The following is a 7,478-nucleotide window of genomic DNA, read 5'->3' on the forward strand; positions in this document are numbered from 1 at the left end:
CCAATAATTTTCTTAATAATAAATATTCAATCTTTTCATCCCGTACGTACTACTTTTGATTATAACAACAATATTATTTTCTTGCTTTTTTACATTTAAAGGCAATCCTAGAATAAAATAATTTTTTATGCTAGACGTTCCTCTAAATGTATATATTATTTGAAATAATATTGAAATTTTATTGTTTTTGGGAATACTAAGATTCTTATTTATTATAAAATTTCGCTCAAATATGAGGTGTTCAAGAATATATTTTCTATATTTCTTTTTATGCTATTAATATTATGGATTGAAAAATACAATCCAGTAATATACCATGTGCTTAAATTCTTTTAATTGACTAAAAGAATAAGCAACTAATTTAGCATAGTCTTACAACCCTCAACCATATGTAGCCCAAGCAGCACTTTAAAATTAATTAAAGTACATAACAGCATGGACTGCAATATGCGTTCAAAATGTCGATGTTCATGTGTCCTGCAGTTCACACGATGACGCACAGTTAGCTGCGTTCTTCATCGACCAATGAGCCGAGTGATCCACCGCTTAGAGTGATACTTTTTTGTTTATTTTAATTTAACGTCAATAGTTTTTAATTTATTGAAAGAATAACATTTCGTTTTCGTATATTATATAAATTATTTTAAAACAGCTTTCAATAAATTGTAATTTTCAACCCAAACATTTACAAGTTGCGCATGTCTTAGTCCAACAAAAACAGTAATTCCTTTTTTATTACATTTTATTTAATTTCTATAAATTTTTAAGGAATTACACGTTAATGAGAACAAATTAACTTATCATTTATATTATTTTTATAAATAATAAGTACAACTATATATGTTTAAAGGTTTGTTGCGTTCAAATACAATGTATGAGATATAATTTTCATTATACTACAATACAAGGAGTAAAAAAAAAGAAAAAAAAGAAAAACATTCAAATAAATGAATGAAAAGAAAAAAAAAGAAAATAATTTTTCTTTTTTATTCTTTTTTTGTTTGTTTGTTTGTTTTTTTTTTTATAATATTTACGGATAGGAACACAATAATGATCCTTCCGCAGGTTCACCTACGGAAACCTTGTTACGACTTTTACTTCCTCTAAATAATCAAGTTCGGTCAACTTTTGCGAAACAACCGTGAAACACAAGGCGTCACAGTGATCACGTCCGGAGACCTCACTAAATAATTCAATCGGTAGTAGCGACGGGCGGTGTGTACAAAGGGCAGGGACGTAATCAATGCGAGTTAATGACTCACACTTACTGGGAATTCCAAGTTCATGTGAACAGTTTCAGTTCACAATCCCAAGCATGAAAGTGGTTTAGCGGTTTACCCGGACCTCTCGGTCTAGGAAATACACGTTGATACTTTCATTGTAGCCCGCGTGCAGCCCAGGACATCTAAGGGCATCACAGACCTGTTATTGCTCAATCTCGTTACTGCTAGACGCAATTTGTCCATTTAAGAAGCTAGTGTCCTTATAATGGGACAAACCAACAGGTACGGCTCCACTTATATAAACACATTCAAACACTTGCACATTCAAGAAGAACTCATGAATGAAGGATATATAAGCTTCAACACCATAATCCTGAAAGCATCTATTTAATATATTTGAGTTTCGTTCGTTATCGGAATTAACCAGACAAATCACTCCACGAACTAAGAACGCCCATGCACCACCACCCATAGATTCGAGAAAGAGCTATCAATCTGTCTTACACGCTTATGTTCGGACCTGGTAAGTTTTCCCGTGTTGAGTCACTCCACTCCTGGTGGTGCCCTTCCGTCAATTCCTTTAAGTTTCAGCTTTGCAACCATACTTCCCCCGGAGCCCAAAAGCTTTGGTTTCCCGGGAAGCGACTGAGAGAGCCATAGTAGTAGCTACACCCAATTGCTAGCTGGCATCGTTTATGGTTAGAACTAGGGCGGTATCTGATCGCCTTCGAACCTCTAACTTTCGTTCTTGATTAATGAAAACATCTTTGGCAAATGCTTTCGCTTAAGTTAGTCTTACGACGGTCCAAGAATTTCACCTCTCGCGTCGTAATACTAATGCCCCCAAACTGCTTCTATTAATCATTACCTCTTGATCTAAAAACCAATGAAAGTAGAACAGAGGTCTTATTTCATTATTCCATGCACAAAATATTCAGGCATTTGGAGCCTGCTTTAAGCACTCTAATTTGTTCAAAGTAATTGTACCGGCCCACAACAACACTCGATGAAGAGCACTGAAGCAGGTTTAAATAGGAGGAATATATAAAAAATACATTGTATTAATTACATATAAGAACTCCACCGGTAATACGCTTGCATACATAAGGTAATGTACATACCACAATTATAGCTGTACTACCCGTATGAAGCACATATTCAACTACGAACGTTTTAACCGCAACAACTTTAATATACGCTATTGGAGCTGGAATTACCGCGGCTGCTGGCACCAGACTTGCCCTCCAATAGGTCCTTGTTAAAGGATTTAAAGTGTACTCATTCCAATTACAGGGCCTCGGATATGAGTCCTGTATTGTTATTTTTCGTCACTACCTCCCCGAACTGGGAGTGGGTAATTTACGCGCCTGCTGCCTTCCTTAGATGTGGTAGCCGTTTCTCAGGCTCCCTTTCCGGAATCGAACCCTGATACCCCGTTACCCGTTGCAACCATGGTAGTCCTAGATACTACCATCAAAAGTTGATAGGGCAGACATTTGAAAGATCTGTCGTCGGTACGAGACCATACGATCTGCAAGTTATCTAGAGTTCAACCAATATAACGATCTTACGATCGCTTGGTTTTAGCCTAATAAAAGCACACGTTCCAAAAGGTCCGTGTTTATTTTGCATGTATTAGCTCTAGAATTACCACAGTTATCCAAGTAACTGTTAACGATCTATGGAACCATAACTGATATAATAAGCCTTTTGCGGTTTCACTTTTAATTTGTTTGTACTTAGACATGCATGGCTTAATCTTTGAGACAAGCATATAACTACTGGCAGGATCAACCAGAATAATATTTTTTATACTATATAAATTTTTATAATGATATTTTCAATATTTGAAAATTAAGTACACGACATATACAAAATGCAAAGAAGAACGAAATCGCGACAACAAATAATTATGAAATTTCTTTTACTACGATTGATTAAAAAATTCACTTCATTTCATTTAATTTCATATTATTGTATTATTTATTGCGGTCTTATTCGGACTTTGAGATTGTATCTTATCGTGAGAAAGAATTTTCGTTCTCTATACATATATAATATAATTATTAACGTAAGGACGATGTTTCTTCTTGTATTTGTTAAACTTTCAAATAATATCATTTTTTATACATTTTACTTTATTTCAATGCATATAGTGTATATATCTTTTTTTAAGAGTATATACGTTTTTCTTTTGATTTGAAATTAATATATGATATGAAAGTATTCGAGCGTAATAATATAAATATTTAACTTTATTGAATTTTATTCTTTACCCACAAATATATTATGTGAATAGAAGAACAAACCCCAAAAAAAGTTAAATAAAAAAAAAACGACTACATTATCTTAGGTATAGAAGAATAATCTCAATTAATAACATTTCATTATTAACAAAATTATTTCTATTTAAACCAACTGTAGCAAACCAGGAATAAATTTTTTTGCTCTCATTTATATATTACACTTAAATACTTTTATATTTATATGAAAAAAATTTTCATATAAGTACTAAGTATGCAATTTCATACAAGTACTAATATCAAAGTTTCATACAACATATATGTTTTCTGCCACGTACACCTCACCAACCCCAAATCGTATGGAAAAAATCTTTTTAACCATATAAAAGTTTTAAATTCATATATACGCAAGTAATTTATATCATTTTCTACGAGCATTATGCTTATAAGAAATATTACAACATCAAAAATAGCTTAACATTTATTTTTTTTTTTAATTTTTTGTTCTTATATGAAAATTATTTAGTTGTATGAATTCATACACTTAGTACTTATATGAAAATTAATTACTTGTATGAATTCATAAACTTAGTATCTATACGAAAATTATGTAGTATTTATATGAAAATTAATTAGTATTTACTAGCTGACCCGGCGAACTTCGCCCCGCCCAATTTTTATTTGAAATAGTTAAAACGCTTTTTGAACTCTGTTCAAGGCCATTTATTTGTATTGAATGTTAATATATTCAGGGAATAACGTCTCTGATCAATTTAAATATTTTTAGCGAAGTTCGTTCTTTGTTTTGTTTTGTAGCGTGTAAACAAATAAAGAAGATGGCTCTCCAACACGCGAACATGACACATACATACCTATGTATGTACATATGAAACTGTAAAATTTTGAACTTAAACGATAAATCGTTTGAATCATTCGAATTCTCAGAATGAACATTTCCTCACTTTTAGATTTGCTGTGTTGTAGTAAACTATTCACTACAGTGAAATTATTCTTTATGAATAAAGACGGAAACCTTAGTATATATCTGGTATAAAAATCCACGGGATTGAGATTTGAACTTGAGGTCAAAATTTTTAAAATTATTGATGAAAATTTTCGTAGAGTTGATAATACGCACAAATTTTCATAAAATAGTTCATTTTTGATTTCATATTCAAGTTTTTAACAAATAAGTTAATTACAAAATTGTTAGTTGATAACATGTAACATTTAATTTTATAATCTTAGGATAGGTAATTCTTAATTTTTAATAGTAGTATTTATTTTTTTGAATTAAAAACATTTTAATTTAACTTAGCACTAATTGGTGCACAATATTTTTGGTTAACCTGTCTCGAGCTAACACAAATAGATTTGATGGTTTTCCTACACGTGAGCATGCAACATATAATTGCCCATGGGAAAAACATGGATTATCCAAATCTAACCCACAAATGGACATTTATTTATAATTTTACTCCATACTTATGTTGTGCTTAAGATAAAACAGGAAAATAGTGTTTTACAGTTCATACTTAGGTTATGCTTAAGCACTGAAAATGGGAGGCTTAAGCAACGCTTAAATAACAGCTGATTTTTGTTTTGAATTTTCTTTGAATTTTCAGCGACATCTTTCGTAGCGTAGGGCAAGTGTCCGTTCGTTTGAACTCAATAACAGCTTACACTTTTCCTTCAGTTCCCATAGGTGCTCCGACTCGCTAGTGATGAAATTTGGGGTTCTTTTGTTGTTTTCATCAATTTTTTATATAATTTTCCTCGCAAATTTATGTATTGTCTGTTATAATTTAAATATTTCAAACATATTTTTATGAATGACATTTGTAAAACATATGTTGCCCATAACGTTGCCATATATCATAATAAAATTTTATAGAAATTAAGCATTGACTGTGAAACGCAAACGACTACTCAGTTTGCAACAATACTTAGCTAAGATTTTATTTAGGCACAACTTAAGTATGAACTGTGAAACCGGGCATTAGCCATACAAAATTCTATACCTAAATGCAAATAAATGATTTTTTTTTTTTGCATTTAGGAAATACATGCAGAAATCAACTCTGCGATTTCCTAAATTCCTCTGAAATCTCCCAAATTCGAGGAAGATTTACTGGAAAAGAGTGGCAGCATTGCTTATTTGTCTGACCATACATATGTACATAACTTTATTTATTTCACGGATTGTATGTGATTTTTTCTTAAATTTAGAATATTGGAAGTCATAGATTCGTATAATTTTACCACAAATAATATAAACTTCAAACAACGCATTTTCATTTAATGTTTTTAGCAAGTGACAGCTTTTGTTATGACAGCCTAAATCCATGAAAATTTAGGAAGAAATGTAGCGCCATCTACTGTAACACAGCGCACTTAGCGCCACCAACTGGTGGATAGCTCTTTGCTAATAATAAACAAATAATTTGCAATAAATAAATAATGCGACTATAAGGAGAGTTATAAACTATCCTATCTTTCAAGTTGGACCAAACTGCACTCAGTGATAAAAATTTCATTAAAATCGGTTCAGTAGTTTAGGAGTCCATCGAAAACAAACAACGTGACACGTGATTTTTATATATTAAGATATGAAAATTAATTAGTATTTATATGAAAATTAATTACTTGTATGAATTCATACAATTAGTATTTATATGAAAATTAATTAGTACTTATATGAAAATTATTTACTTGTATGAATTCATAAACTTAGTATCTATATGAAAGTTATTTAGTATTTATATGAAAATTAATTAGTACTTATATGAAAATTATTTTCATACAATTAGTATTTATATGAACATTTTTTACTTGTATGAATTCATAAACTTACTACCTATATGAAAATTATTTAGTATTTATATGAAAATTATTTACTTGCATGAATTCATACAATTAGTATTTATATGAAAATTTTTTACTTGTATGAATTCATAAACTTAGTACCTATATGAAAATTATTTAGTATCTATATGAAAATTATTTAGTATTTATATGAAAATTATTTACTTGAATGAATTCATACAATTAGTATTTATATGAAAATTAATTAGTACTTATATGCAAATATATCACCATGTGGTTTCGGCTCTTCGCAGATAGGGACATCTAAAGCCAATATTAACGTTAGTACCTGCCGACGACGGCCTTACCTCACGGTGCTCAAAAGCACAGCGGATCAAATCAATGCGATGATCAGCGCCCCGAAAAATGCAATGCATTATTCAGTACCAATTGGCGTGTGGTATGGACACACTAACCACCTTGGTGGGGTTCAAGGCCTATCTAAAACCTCTGCCGTGCTTTGGGTCCGGCACCCGGTTGCAATGCAACTCCACATTGAGTGACCAAAGTCACTCTCCCCGCATTTGGGTATTGAACCACAACCACCACGATACTCCCCGAGGAGCCAGTCCGCACGAGCAGGTTGGAGCGAACTCCAAGGGCTCCTACTCCCCGTGGTACCAGAATTAAGTCTCCGGTCAGACCTCGTAGCCGAAACTACTGCCAGTTGAGCTTCCATACAGCTCTGGACTGGTGACCAGGGATTGAATCCCATTCTCTCATCCAATTCATACACCTTTCATACCAGAAGCTAACCCCTATCTTCAGCCAATTGTCTTCGCCGCCTGAACAACACGCGCGCAAATCTTTCAAACGACCCTAACTGTTCGGCATCCCGACTAGTGGAGATCACACCACTAACATCTAACCGTCCATCAGTCCAAATAATCCCCATACCCCCAAGGTCCCTAATGTCTGAGTACATCGGGCATTCCGCTATAACATGCACCCAATCCTCAACACACGCCCCACACATACACTCTGGACTATCTGCAAGGTGCCTCCTATGCAAGAATGCATTAAGAGGCCCATGCTCCGTAAGCAGGAAACCCAGACTTAGACAGAATCTGAAGTCTGGGTTTCCTTCTACACACCTAACGTCCCGGATGTACTCATAAGTCACCCGACCATTGAGACTACTGCCCCA

The 7,478-nt window shown here is 33.0% G+C and overlaps 1 non-coding gene across 1 annotated transcript; it reads right to left on the reverse strand.

Annotated features, from left to right (window-relative positions):
* Positions 1–375: 375 nt before the first annotated feature.
* On the reverse strand, positions 376–554 carry LOC128923188 (5.8S ribosomal RNA). Its single transcript, XR_008472223.1, has one exon. It is a non-coding gene; the product is annotated as a 5.8S ribosomal RNA (ribosomal RNA).
* Positions 555–7,478: the final 6,924 nt, after the last annotated feature.

This window comes from Zeugodacus cucurbitae, chromosome X (genome assembly GCF_028554725.1).
Source record: "Zeugodacus cucurbitae isolate PBARC_wt_2022May chromosome X, idZeuCucr1.2, whole genome shotgun sequence".
Lineage (NCBI taxonomy): Eukaryota > Metazoa > Arthropoda > Insecta > Diptera > Tephritidae > Zeugodacus > Zeugodacus cucurbitae.